Source organism: Drosophila rhopaloa, unplaced genomic scaffold (assembly GCF_018152115.1).
Source record: "Drosophila rhopaloa isolate 14029-0021.01 unplaced genomic scaffold, ASM1815211v1 contig_2, whole genome shotgun sequence".
In the NCBI taxonomy this organism is placed as follows: Eukaryota; Metazoa; Arthropoda; class Insecta; order Diptera; family Drosophilidae; genus Drosophila; species Drosophila rhopaloa.
The window spans coordinates 26456993-26471702 of record NW_025335083.1 but is presented as its reverse complement, the minus strand read 5'-3'; positions in this window follow the sequence as shown (position 1 = coordinate 26471702).

Here is a 14710-nt window from a genome sequence, read left to right as displayed (position 1 = left end):
AATAACCACTTATAAAAAATGACAAAATCCGGAGGATCCAGAAAAATCCACTTTTCTTGCTGTTTTTGATCAAAACTATGGGAAATAATGGTCACACGATGGAATGCCATACCTCGTTGAATTCGTTATAAAATTTCCAATCGATTGGCATTCACAGTTAAAAAATTTCATTTTGGTCGATATTTCGCCAAAAATGATGAACTAACCCCTTATGAAAAATGGCAAAATCCGGAGGATCCGGAAAAATCAACTTTTATTGCGGTTTTTTGATCCAAACCATGGGAAATAATGGTCACACGATGGAATGCCATACATCGTTGAATTCGTTACAAAATTTCCAATCGATTGGCATTTACTAACCCCTTATGAAAAATGTCAAAGTCCGGAAGATTCGGATTTATGATCAAATCCCTAGGAAATAATGCGCATATGTTGGAATGTCATAAAAATTACAAGTTTTTAACAAAATTATTAAATACATATAGCTGTTTTATATCTGCTATACTAGGCGTATGGTTCTATGCAGTTAATTTGCGAAGTGCAAAAGTAAAAATGGTATTTTTTTGGTGTTAAAAAATCTTGCCGATCGAAATTTGCTAAAAACGGCCTATGTGTTATATCAGGATTTATTAAATTAGCATTTTACTTCTTAGGACAGCTTTTTAAAACGATTATCAATGTCGAGTATGTCTATTTTTGCTATGCTTATTACTAGCTGGCAGATCACCCAGAAAGGCCCTGGGTCAGCAAGACGGAATCCGACTCGGCGGCAGTGCGACCGCCTAGTAATTAATAAATTAAAAACAAACCAACACGCACATGCCATCGCGGGGAGGAGGGAGCAGAAAATTAGCTGAGAGGTAAAATTAGACGGGATAAAGGATAATCAAATGCTGATTTATGGCAATTTCCAGCCAGCTCTTCAACTTCCGGTGCCAGAAATTAACGAACGTCAGCTGTGTGAGGTCCTGGCGCTCCGACTGACCCTTTTTCATGTTCTGATGCCTTCTCGTGTATGTGTGTGTGAAAATTAGTAGCTAATTTGGCTTGTCATCATTATTGTGTGTTGTGCAAACATTTGTCCGTCTGGCTAACGTGGTGAGGGCAGCGCTGGATGGGATCCGCTGGATCCGTCGGCGAAACAGAGGAGCTCCAAGTCAAACAAGCTGAGCATGACTGGGCATGGGCATTGCTGTAGGTCGCCACTCCCCTTTCCGCCTATCCAAAGGGGTTCACATGGTCATAGTGGGTTATTAATTGAATTCCAAGGCATTTACATGGGAGTTGAGAGATCTCAGATGGAGGAAATCAGATAACCATGAAAGACTAATAAAGAAAGTTTGTTTCACAACTAATCAGCCGAAAGTTCGTGTTGCCCAAAAACAATCCAATATAATGTCAAAAATAATAACTATATTCATTCGCAGAAAAACTTTCAAAGTCCAAGAAAAGTTGTTTAATTTTTGTAAAATTTAAAATGTATTTTTAATAAAACTTTAAAGGTATATCTATAAGCTGTCCAATATTTTTCAAACTAAACCCGTAATTCCGTATCATGGAATTAGTTCATTCTTATAAGATAATAAGAAGGAGAAGCTTTCATCTTTATTCCCGCACTGAGCCTTTACTAAACGCTGCGTAAACTAACACTTTATTTTTAGAATTTTTAATGGCCAATATTGTCTAAAAAGTAGGAATAAAATACACATTGTGGTGTTTTAATACAATATAATATAGATTTAAAAATAGTTTGTTATTTTAGCTCAGTGTATATAAGAAATTAAGTATTTAAAAACTCAGTCAAGCGTAGCCCACATTCAATGCCGTATTTAAGAAGCTAACAATCTTGTGACCTGTCCAATTAATAGCGGCATTCTGCATATTCATGACCCGTTCGATCAATAATCTTCGATCGCAGACATCGACCCACGCCCGATTCACAGCGGTAATTTTGGGGGCGTGTCCCGACATTAAACGTTATGGAAAATTATGCAAATGAAGGCGAGACATGTCAAAATGAAAAAGCTTCAGAAGCTGCGAGCCAAAAGAAGAAAGAAGGTTGAAACGAAAGACTTAGGCAACGAACTCGTTTCGGCAGCGGAATCGAGCGGCGGAATTGTGAAGAGAAACAAAAGAGAGCGAGAGAGAGACACAGCCATAAGTTGATTCATAATTCGCATTAACGATTAATGCTAATCAAATTAATTAAAAAGCCGCCTAAGCAAAAATATGAGATTTTGGCATGATTAATGAAGCAAAGCTCGCGATCTCGGGTCTCAGGCAATTAGCCAGTTTCCATTCGCGATTGTTTGCTAAATATATGCTTCGATATTGTTTCCGCCCCGGTTCAAGTTCAATGACAGCCACCAAAATACTGAAAATAAGCAAAAAGATTACTCTAATCAAGTGTCTGACCTTAACCGAACCTTTTTGCCAGATAATGCGGCAAATGAATGGACCTTAATCACATTAGAAACAATTTCCTTCGTTTTGTACGTGAGGAGGCCCTAAAATTGTTGCCAATTCGGCCGACGAGCAGTGTGCGAAAATGAGAAATCGATTTTGATTACAAACCACAGAAATTGCAATCTAATTTGTCCGAGGGCGTGGCTCCCTCTGATTTAATCTGCTCTCCCAAATTTCGCAGAAAACAAACACAAATCGAAACTTACAAGAGTCAAGTTTGTAAATTTCCATCCACTCAGTGAACTGTTCGGCGGCATTAAAAACCCCCCACGTTTACATATCAATTTGAGCGGAGGCCTGCCTGCTATGCTGCCCAGAATATAAATTGGAATATATTTTGCACCCCCAAACCCCCCAACACGCTATATCTCGGGAACGTGCAAAATACTTTTTCGAGTCGTGGCGCTAATCAAATTTAGAAAAATATACCCGAACCCAAGCGAAACGAACTGTGATATGGCTGCAGCGAAACTTATTCAATTACCCACTTTGTGTCTCATATGCATTCAAATTAAATTATACTACAGCAACACCAACAAAGGCCAGAAAAGAACAGAACAATAACAACAATGTTGGACGTGGCTTTTACAGCCATAAACCCGACAAACACGAATCGCGTGCAGAAACAATTTAAAAAACAATCAGCTCTGCCAATGGCACCGTAAAATATATCAAACGACCGAGAGACCAGATCCCCGACCTCAACCGTGGAGTGCAGTCTGCCACCCACTATAGTTTATAGGGAATATAGGGGAAGTAGGGGAATATCAGGGAACAGGTAACAGGGAACAGCAGGCATCTGTGACTGGCGGGCACTTTAACACTTACCCAAAATGGTAAAAGTTTAAGTAAACAAAAGTTGAGTGGAATGCTCGAAGTTGAAAATGCTCTACAGGCAGGGAAATCGGTTAACGGGGTCTGTCAAATATAAAAAAGGACTTCTTTTTGGCTAATCCACTCTCATTACATTCAATAGATTCCTTCTCGCTTAGATTAAAGCAAGGAGAGGGAAAATAATATTGATATTAAAGAAATCCATGTATACCTTTTTTCTTTATTTTTGGATACAACATTTGGAGATAAATATAATTATATACATAAGCAGTTCTACCTAAACTTTATAGTTTATTTAAGGCAAATCCTCTTTATGACGTTCTATATTTAAAAACTATATTATTGGTAAGCTTTCAGGGGCCCTTAAAATCTGAAACAATTTTTTTCTTTCAAATATTTCTTAGAAACGTTGCGATATAATTTACTTTGCTTACTATTCCATTTTTAGCACACTCAATAGTCGCCTTAGTCGAAACTTCTCGCTTTTCCGGCCCCTTTTATGCGTTTCATTTTGATTTCATGTAAATTGCCTGTCGACGACAACAACTCCAAACACCAGCAGAACAACAACACAGAAAGCAGCAATAATAGCAGTAACAAGAAACCACGACAATGAACAACTACCCACACCAACTTCAAGTAACTCTCTTTTGAATAAGGCTCTCCGATTGGCTGACTCTTCCAAAGGGGCGTGGCCTATCAAAGCAGCCAAAAGAGATAGAAACTGTGAGCACAAGAGAGGGGCTGTGAGAGAGAGAGAAAGGCGCAGGTGTCGCCGGTGCAATTTGGAACGATGCCTCCGCCTAATGGAAGAGTTGATTTTGAGTCAAATTAAATAAACTAGCTTTGGGATTGTTTGAATGTTAGTTAGGGTTAGCGAAGTCGTGATAAAAAAATATATTTTAAAGGGTACACAGTGCTGGCTTAAAGCTTACAAAATCCCAATAAAACATAATTTTATTATATTTCAAGCCTCTCTTAACAGTGTTCTTAGTGATTGTATTTAGGAGGAGGCAATAACATTAATTTAATTTAGAAAACCTGATAAAGTTGCTATTTTTCCGTACATCTTCCAAATATGGATTTAAATAGCTAGAAGCTCATTAATAACCATTTTTAACTCCGTATAATAGCGACACTCCCTCCACCACTTAGCTCTAATTGAATATGCATTGCTAAATGACTGTCAACTGGTCGCACACTCCCCATACAAAGTAGGTGACACCTTAAAAACGATCCGGAGAACGAACCATCCACCGATCGATCGATCAGTTTGGCCCTCTTCGGAGGAACTCGTTTCGCCCATGCCTATCTTTGGGAGCCCAGAACGTTGAGTGGATGCTGATGTCTGAGAATCGAGGATCGAGGAGGGGCAACCACAGATCGAATGCCAATCACGCGTCAATTGTAAAGGCCAATGGCCATAAAGATGCGATCTTCGATCGACCAGATATACCCAGATGGAGATGACGAAACGCCTGTCAATGTTGATGAGTTGATTCTGCGGCTGACAGCCAGAGGTCCTTATGCAGGAGCAGCTCCATCCTGCATCGCCCATTCCCCAAAACCCCTTGTGACCGACTATGCCCCTGGGTCGAGGGCATACGTTGCTTATCTGCTGTTGTTATACGGCTCTCGGTGGTTTTTACGACCCATTGTATCGAGCTATATCGTACACCCTGAGCTGTGATACAGCCATTAACATTATATTGGTGTTGTCTATCCCGTGTTTTCGGATGTATCATGAGTCACGTGCGGGCTTTTGATGGGTGGCCGTGAGTCATTGATCTTTTTGGGAGTCCATTACGTTCACCTGCTCGAAAGAATTCTTCTCCTTATCAGACTTCAATTCAATTAAGCGAACAATCAATTATGATTTGTCACGCGAGCAACGAAAATAAGTCGCAGGTTTGAGACCGCAACTCTGGTTTCTTGTACTCTTCTTATCACATGACGCGGGCCTCTCGTTTTATGTTTGACATTTCTTAATTATTGATTCTATGTTTTCGCTACCTTTTGAAGATTGAAACATATGTTCCGGGACCGCGACTACGAAACGGAAATGAAATTAATTGGAAAAGTGCGTAGGGCAAAGGAATATTTTGGGGTAAACCCAAATAAAGTGAGGTCACGCATCGGAAATGTATTTATCAAATCATTCAGAGATTTTTTTAACATTGTTTTTTCATATTTCATAAAAAGTTAAAGATCCTTGTAAAGTTTTGTTTTGTACCATTATCATTAAAAATTCTTATTTTTATCGTTATTCAATTTGAGTACCTATTTTTATGTAAAACAAGAAAGGAAAGCTAACTTCGGGCGGAGCCGAAGTTGATATACCCTTGCAGAATACTCTATAAATTATATTCTCCAAAATTATTCATATGATGCATTCTTAATACTCATAAAAAATCCCAACTTCCTAACTTTAAAAACACCAAAGTTATGGCATTTCCCATCGTTCAGTTATATGGCAGCTATAGGATATAGTCGACCGATCCTAACTTTACAAACACCAAAGTTATGGCATTTCCGATTAATCAGTTATATGGCAGCTATTAGATATAGTCGGCCGATCCCGGCCGTTCCGACATATATACTGCGTGCAAAGGAAAGAAGGGTGTGTGCAAAGTTTGAACTCGATAGCTTTAAAACTGAGAGACTAGTTTGCGTAGAAACAGACAGACGGACAGACGGACATGGCTATATCAACTCAGGAGGTGATCCTGATCAAGAATATATATACTTTATAGGGTCGGAGATGTCTCCTTCACTACGTTGCACACTTTTGACCAAAATTATAATACCCTCTGCAAGGGTATAATAAATGTATGTGTGTTTTATGTTTAAGATTTCGATGGTTTGCAAATAGGTGACCTAAAACTTGTCTAGCTTTCAAATCTTGATTTTAAAGTTGTACACTTGTTAAGATTTTTAAATTAATTCTAAAATTGTCTGCATTAAAATATTCATTTTAACTGAATGACTGAAAACCGTACTTCTAGGGCCCATGACTTATCCCAATTTCAAAGCTTTTAAAAATGTTATGGTCATTTTCTCTAAAAATCTGAAATAAAATATTTAAAAGTTGTTTAATTTGTTCACCTAATCGGCAATAATTACTACAAGATAAAGAACGCCCTGGATGATTTGGATCTGGTAAGATCCGTAAAAATTTAATGATATCGCTTCAAAACAGAACAGCAGTCAAAAAAGTAAGATCTCGATGTGCTCCTCCTTCCTTTATTAAAAACCCATTGACATGTACACTTCGTGACCCAGTGAACCGCGTTTGTAATGCTACCCATAATTAAGTGTCACTGCCACCACGAACGATGTGGCAGACGCTGGAGAGGAATAGCAACTGAATCTTGTGGAGTGGCAAGGAAAGCAGGAAGAGGGGCTCCCTGAGCAAGGAGCTGGGAGCAGGGGCCAACGAATTCTTAATAAGCGGCGGCTGCTGCATAAATTTTCTGCTAAAAACAAACATTCCAATCGAATGTGTTTTGCAAAAAAAATCATTTGTGGTGTAACAACAGAAAAAATACCGTATAGGCGGGCTTGATCAAAAAGATAATATCTTGGTACAAAACATAATTAATTATGTCAAATAAATGTATTTTGCCTTTTACACAATCGATTTTGTTGTATTGAACTTTCAAAACTTTTAATACCTTACTAGTTTTCTTGCAAATATACGTCATATCTATTTATTCATTTGAATTTTTATAACATAGCTTCTTGGTTGTTTAAAGTTTTTCAAATTATAGATCACTACGTTATTATAATCTTGTCATTATTCATCTTTTAGATTGGCGAACTATACGTTTTGGCCATCATACCCTGACCAAAAAGGAGTCTGTACCTCAGCCGGTGCGTAGCACACGCAATGCAAAAATCTTGTTGCAAACTGTAACAAGTGGGCGGAGCGGGGCACAGGCGGCAGGGTCTTGCAACATGTGCAAATATGCATGCGTAATTATTGCAACAAGTTAATTACTGAAAAGGTGCCTCCGACTTCGAATCCGACTGCGGGTGCGGACTTCGACAATTCCAGCAACTGGCTTTGACCATTCGATATTCGATTAATATATGCAAGGCAGCGCATTCCAGAGTTGTACACAGTCGAGTCGCAGATCCTTTTAAGGCCGGGGCTCCAAGGCTTTGGGCCAGGACAGTTGCCGAGTTGCTGAAGTGCAGCTGCAGCAGCGTGATCAAAGTGTGAAATGACTTGTTGCTGTGTGATACCTGAATACAAATTGCTTAATGCCTTCGCTTGGCTTGCCCGAAAACGATCTTTCTCCTCTATGGACGATCGAACCTTAATTAAGTTGTTCTCCAATGGCTTATGGGGAAGCGAGACTAGAGACTTATTCGCTAACCACTAACAAATTATTGCAAACTAATTACATTTTCTCCTAACTATTCAACAATCTTATAACAGAAGTTTGATAAGTATGGTCGATTAACCTCCAAATGTTTAATGGCAATCTTATCAAATATTTATTGAAATTTTCTCTTATTACTTTGAAATACTAAGAAATGGCTAATACAAATATACCTTAAAATATATAATGCACTAACCAATGAACAAATTTTACCGTGATTGCTAAGTTTTATATTCAATAGAACTGTTCATATTTTTAAAATATAACATTTCTTTTTCGAAAATACAGCTTCAGATGTTCTATTTTTGGTAAAGCGCATTTCAGGAACTAACAAAATAAATAATGCATCTTTTCAAAGAAAGTGCACATCCAAATTCTTTTTAATTAAAATCAGAACATACGTATGTTCTGTTCGTGTTGATAGTGACATGACTCCGAATAGTTTAGCTAACCGCGATTAGTGTCCAAACCATTGAGATTATCACGCTTTGGGCGGCGTGATATCACCCTCAAAACGGACGTCAATCATATTCAATTACTGATATTACTTTAAAAACAAATAAATAAGAGACTAGCAGTAAGAAATGACCTAGTTTGGGTGCAGTGAAAGAATTGTTCGCTGTCTGCAAGAAATTGTACCCAAACATTGAAGCATCGAAACGATCTTCATAAGCAAGAAGAATTCCCCTTGTGGCTTAGCAAATCAGATAAGAGGGGCAGTAGATCCCCGAGCACGCGTCCATAACAGATGGCAATCAAAGCCGCAGCGCCGATCTCCAATTAACTAATAGAAAAGAACCACAAAAAGAAGCCCCGCGATGAAAAAAATATCCAAAAGACCGAGAAGAGGGCCAAGATCAGCGCTCCATGGGTCGCCTTTGTTATGGCCAACTAATTATGGGACTCTATCGATTAATAATAAAAGGAGTCGCCAAGGTAGTTCCACTTTATTTGCATTTTTAATTTGTTCCTAATTAAATATTCATCTCTCTGTGCATCTCACGCTGTGTCACTTTATGGCACTTGATTTATTTGAATCTCCGCTGATTAATTGAAGCCGACTCGCAGGAGAAAGTCGGCGAGGTATAGTGAAAGAGAGGCTCTTTCCACTATTAGGGCTCGTTAAGAGAGTATGAGTCTTAAGGTGCGTCCTACATTCTCATTTGCTACGGTTAATTTTTACGCTTGAGCCGCATAATTTAATAACCCTCATCTCGGGGATCGTCGAATTGCGGGAGGGGGGAGTTACCTATATGAGTGCTAGCCCGTCCCGAAGACAAATGGGTTTATTATAAGTATGATGGCTGGAAAAATTTATGCGCGCTATTAAATTGTTTATTAAACGACCGCACCAAGCCACAAATGGCGAAAAATAAATCGCTTTTCACTCTACACGATCTCAACTCTTCATCCTTCTTCCGAAAAAGAAGTTGGGAGCTACTACTCCGGCTGTTGATGAACTCATTTGTCAACGTCACCTTCCCGACTTCGCGGCCTCCCGAAGATCTCCCTCAGAGGAAGCCCCAGCCATCTATTTAATTACCAATATATGTTGGCAGGTAGTCTCCACATAATTGCATTGGCTCGCACCACCTCCTTGACCGGGCTGTTAAGTGGGTACAGTGGGGATAAATAAGAAGATTACTTAACTTGCTATTGATCGCAAAATCACAGTTTCGTTAAAATTCCATAATTTATTTATTCAAATTAATGATTTAACGTGCAATGGTTTCAAGCGGAGGCCTAGGACGTCAGATTTTAAAAACTAAATGTAAAACTCCGTTTAATAAAATCGGTTGTTGCCCAATTCCATCGAGATTTCTGTGCTCTAACATTCCATAAAAAAATTTTCTACAATCTTATTCAATCTTTATTATCATTAGCTTATTTTCACTGTACGTCAAAGACGTGGCTGACCACCAAGCTTGATTCTGTGTCAAACGGAAGCCGAGCTTAGCGCGAAATGAAATTTAAGGTGCGGGCCATAGAGAGAGGAGCATAGGTTTTGCAACTCATAAATGAAGGGGCATCTGCCTCCTTTCACCTCCTTCTTCAGAATGAGTGACTGACTGACTGACGGTCTGGCTGGCAGGCCACGTATGAAATTTACATTCATTAGCTCGTTATCAATCTTTATGCCCCTCGTTGCTAACTTTTCGCTCGGCTCTCTTTGGACCTGCAACTAATTACAAAAAGTAATTATGTTTGAGCCCCGCTTAATGCTGCAAACGGCGCCACAAAGAACCGAAAAGGGAGAAGAGTACTCCTTCAGGGGCCGCGTGAAATCAATAAATTAAATATGCAAACTGGCCATCGATTGACAGGAGGCTCAGAAGGCCAGAGGAACCAACCACCAAGTAAACAATCCTAGAGTAACGAGCCAAAAGGGGCGTATGCGCCATACGGAAGCCAGTCAAAAAGGGGAAAGGAGAAAGGGAACTGCACTCAACATCATTTACAAGTCAATAAAATCAATTTGGGTAGCCGAAGAACAAACAAATTGCCGACAGCCAACAACACAATAGCACACAGGATATTAGCATTAGGGACAACACTTCCATATATCTCATATCTCCTGTATAGCTCGGCCCCGGCCACAGCCCAATTATAATTCTAACGATAGCCCCGAGCAAAAGGTCCCCTCTTTCCCACTTCGAACTCCTGGGACCAGAAGCCGGCCTCTAATTAATCAATTAAATAAAATACAACTAAAGCGATGATCGAAGAGGTCTAAGGAAAGAGAAACAGAAGGACGGTAAAAGGAAGGGATAAGGGTGCATTTCGATCCCAAAGTGCTACAGAACCTATCGACAGCTGCCACTGGTCAGAATTTAGTCGAGATCCAAACTGGGCAACAGCTGATCTAACCCATTTATGGCTTAAATAAAAAAAAAAAAACGATGACGAAAAAGCGATGACTTTATCACGACTAGGGTTACCTTTTTGGATAAAAGCATTGGACAAACATTGATTGGGGTCACCTCGAATGTAATATAAATAATATAAAAAAAATAGTTCCATTTTAGCTATGTCATAATTCCCATTTTTCTGTTTCGTAACATTTTAATGATCCCCATCCTTGAAAATACCGCTTTAAACCCATTAAACGCTTTAAGCATGTTAAATTATCCATCGATAAATAATTACGAATTTTCAAAAATGTTCATTTTATTCAACATGGATTTTAATAATTTTGAACTACCACGAGGCTTTAATTGGTCTGGGCAATTATAATTATATTTAATTTCCACAAAACAGTATGAAGATAAAGTTTAATAATTTAAATTGATGCGCACTAAACTCGAATTATCCGAAACATGCATTTTTTGTTTTGCCAAATTCAACAAAACGTTCGAAACAAAACGAAATCCAGGTGGGGAATTATTACGGGATTCCAGGGGGACGGGTCAGAGGGGGCAATTAAGCCACAGTCGGTACACGCACTAATTACCAAAGCATTTCACATTTTTATTTTGCCAGGACAGATGGGGGGGCGGCGAAACTAGAGACCATGAGGGAGTTTTCACTATTAGATTTACGAACAAATGAAATTACTTCGCTTTCGTTTTAATTGCTGCCTGCTTATTGGCCAGGAATGTGTACGTGTACATACATAATCAGCCAAGCAGAGGGGCCTTATCGCTGGTTGGAAATCTGGCAATTTTGGGTTGCATAAACCAGTTAATAACGCGCTTCCTCCCAAGTCAATTTCGGGCCTACACGACAATTGAGTGAAAATGCAATGTCGCCGAAAGCAACGAAAGCAAGACAAACCGTCGTATTAAATTACCAAATAATGATCGAGGGGCGGGCCAAGGAAATACCAGCCAAAATACCAGCTATACCTGGTACTCAGCCATCAGCCGTCAGTATTGTGTACATATAGCTGCCGTCGAGCGACAGTTTTGTTGGGTAATTATATCCCACGCCTCGCTCGCTGAGTGAACCGCAGCCATTTGTAATTGAATTAATGCCGGACTCTGAGAATAATCGGATAGTTGGGTGTACTATTTATGGGCCAGGTGACGGGCGGGGCCTTATCGCTGGCATTTCATCGCCCGACTCCAGTAACCCTAACTAATCGCACGTAATTAAATATAATTTGGTATCGTTTACAGTTGGGTTTCGTTGGCTACACCATTTTCACTGACTTGATGGTTCGGTGGATGAGGGAAATCCGAGTCGAAGTAATGGTTGTAATTGGGTAACTTTTTTGGGTAAGTTTCATAAATAATAACCCCACAAATTATTCATACTTTCAGTGAACAGTGGAGTGGGAACGAAAAGTTTGTCGTCACAAGCAAGATCTTTACAAATTTAATTGTTAAAATATTGATCGCTTAAATGCCTTTCAACTTGTCAGGATTAAGCACTTGTTATGTTTTAAGTGATTCGTTGTCTCTTGGGTAATATTGGAAAAAGATTTCCCAAGATAAGAAATTTAATAGAGTATGCCTAAGTCTTGGAAATTAAAGGATACATTCTTAAGAGGGAAGACTTTGGTTACCTAATGGACGGCGGCTCAACGAATTCTTTCTTCCAACTGGCAAATGGCAACTGGTAAATGCTTCTATCTAAGCTGCATAATGAATAAGACACCTCAGACAGCCGATAGGGACGGGCCAAGAGGACTTGGCCACTTGGCTGCAATTTGTTTGATATCGGCCAAGAGAATAACATCGAATGACTTAGGGGGGAAAAAGAAAAACGCGGAGCAGAAATAAAATTATTTAATTGCGCAATTAAGTGCACATTTGTAACGTTTTGCGCGACATCTGTCCCATGTGCAGGAGTGGATGCAGACGCACAGCTCGGAGTCGAAGTCGGGACCGGAAATTCAATTGTTGAGATAATAATTACATTAGGACGTGCGCGCATGCGCGACTCTCTCAATTTGAGCCTCGGTCTCTTTTTCGCTTCAATACGATCGGAGCCGGACTAAAGACAGCCTAGAGTGGACCCGAATCGAGACCAAAACGGGGAAGAACGACGACGACGAAGTTTTTCGACTTTAGAATATCTGGTACTGGCTTTCCTTTCGCCACTACTTGGAAAAAGTAATACAGCTGATGATAAATATAACAGCAAATTAAGTATTCTTTTCCTAACCGCTTTTGTTTATTTATATTTGAAATAGTGTAGGCAATCTTAAGAAAGTTATCCCTCTTTAACAAAAAAAGAAAAGAAATCAATTATATTGGCAAAAATTGTCTTAAGCGTTACATAATTATGGGGCCTACCGATCAGAACCATATGATATAATCAAAGTAGCATTATAATTCTCATTATGAGTACTTCTTTGAAAAATATATCATGTCTAAGATATTTTTTCAGTTTAGTCTGTTTAGTGAAGAGAAAATCCATCTTCTCTTTTAAGGATAAATGCAATATGCCCTTCCGTTTCAAAAGTACTGGGTATAACAAGTGCACACCTTGCGCGACGAGCTGATTGACACGGCCACATGGGGACGAGAGATACCATGCACGGTACTCAGTATTCCCGATCTCGGTCTCAGTTTGCTGTCCATTGAACCCGTCGGCCAAATGGTCGCTCCTCGTCGGTTGATGGTCGCCGGTCTTTTGTTTGCATTTCGCCTGTAAATGAAGCGTGAAATTGGCTGCAGTGCAGCGGACTCGATCCAACTCCAACTCCGATTCCGATCCCTATTCCGATTTCGAATGGAACTCGGAGAGCGTCGCATTGTTTACTTCTTGTTAAGGCCCGACAATGAGATAATATGGCAATATAATGGCAACACCAAACTATTTGTATGCAATTGCCATTAACACTTTATTTATTGCCCGGCGATACGAGCAAATTGGGCAGTGCATGGAGATTGGAGCAGGGGCCAGCTTTCAGGGCAAAATGCAGCTGGAATGGAGCTGTCGATGTATAAGGTCTGTTAATATCAGGCTTAATGAAGTAGTTATCAAGGAATGGAATCTGTTAGGAAATGGCAAGACCAGGATTGAGTTCAGTTTTTACAGCTTGAGCAGTAAACTGTTTTCATTGGATTAATTACATTTAATTATACTGAGCCAAAAGTTGGAGATGGGATGGTATGGCAAAAAAAACTGAGAAATGATTTAAATTAATCATATATAATTCCGAAATCCAGATATTTATTTGGACGGATATAACGAAATATACATAACTAGGCTGCTGGTATATATGTTTTCACTGATGAAATATCTTTAACAATTAAATGCCCAACTGTTCAAACTGTTCTTTAATTTATAGTACAATATTTATGTTAAAATATTCCAATCGCAATTTATCTTGAGTCACCTGGTTAGCACTCTTAAAAGCCCTTTCTGTGGGTCATTGCGTTTCCTCACCTGACACCCTACCTCCAAAAGGTAAGCCCGTTCATAGTCTGCGTCCGATTCCGGCAATCATCCAATAAAGCCAACAAAGTCATTAACGAGGCCCTTAACACTACCAAAATGGTCTATATGGCCGGGTCTAGGTCCCCAACCCCATCCCCATTCCCACTCCACGAAACCCTTTTACCCATATGTCTTGGCTAAATTATTTAATTTATGAGCCGCAACAACTGGAAATGCAAACGCGTCTATGGCAACCAGAGGAAACGCGTCGAGCTGGGGGGCAAATAAATTTCCATTTTGCTAATCAAATTTATTGCACTTTGTGCGGGGCTTATTCAATTACTCCCCAATCGAAGGGTGAGCGAGAGAGAGGACGGTGCGGAGCGACAGAGAGGGGTAGAGAGCACCTCCGCCATTATTTCGCTCCGCTGAACGCTGGCTTCCCATAGGTCGGATCCCCGGAAAGAGGTGGAGTCTGCCTCCTGCTCACCTGCCGCCTCACCAGCGACACCTGCGACGATCGATCGACACGCTCCGATCGCATAGCTCCCTCTCGCTCTGTGCCACTACAAAAAAAAACAATTGAAGGCCAGCAAACCACTCTCGCAACATCGGAAAACAACAACTCCAACCGGTTGTTTCAGACCCACCTGAGTTTTCACCGGCGCGCCGACTGCTCACCGTGTAGTTTG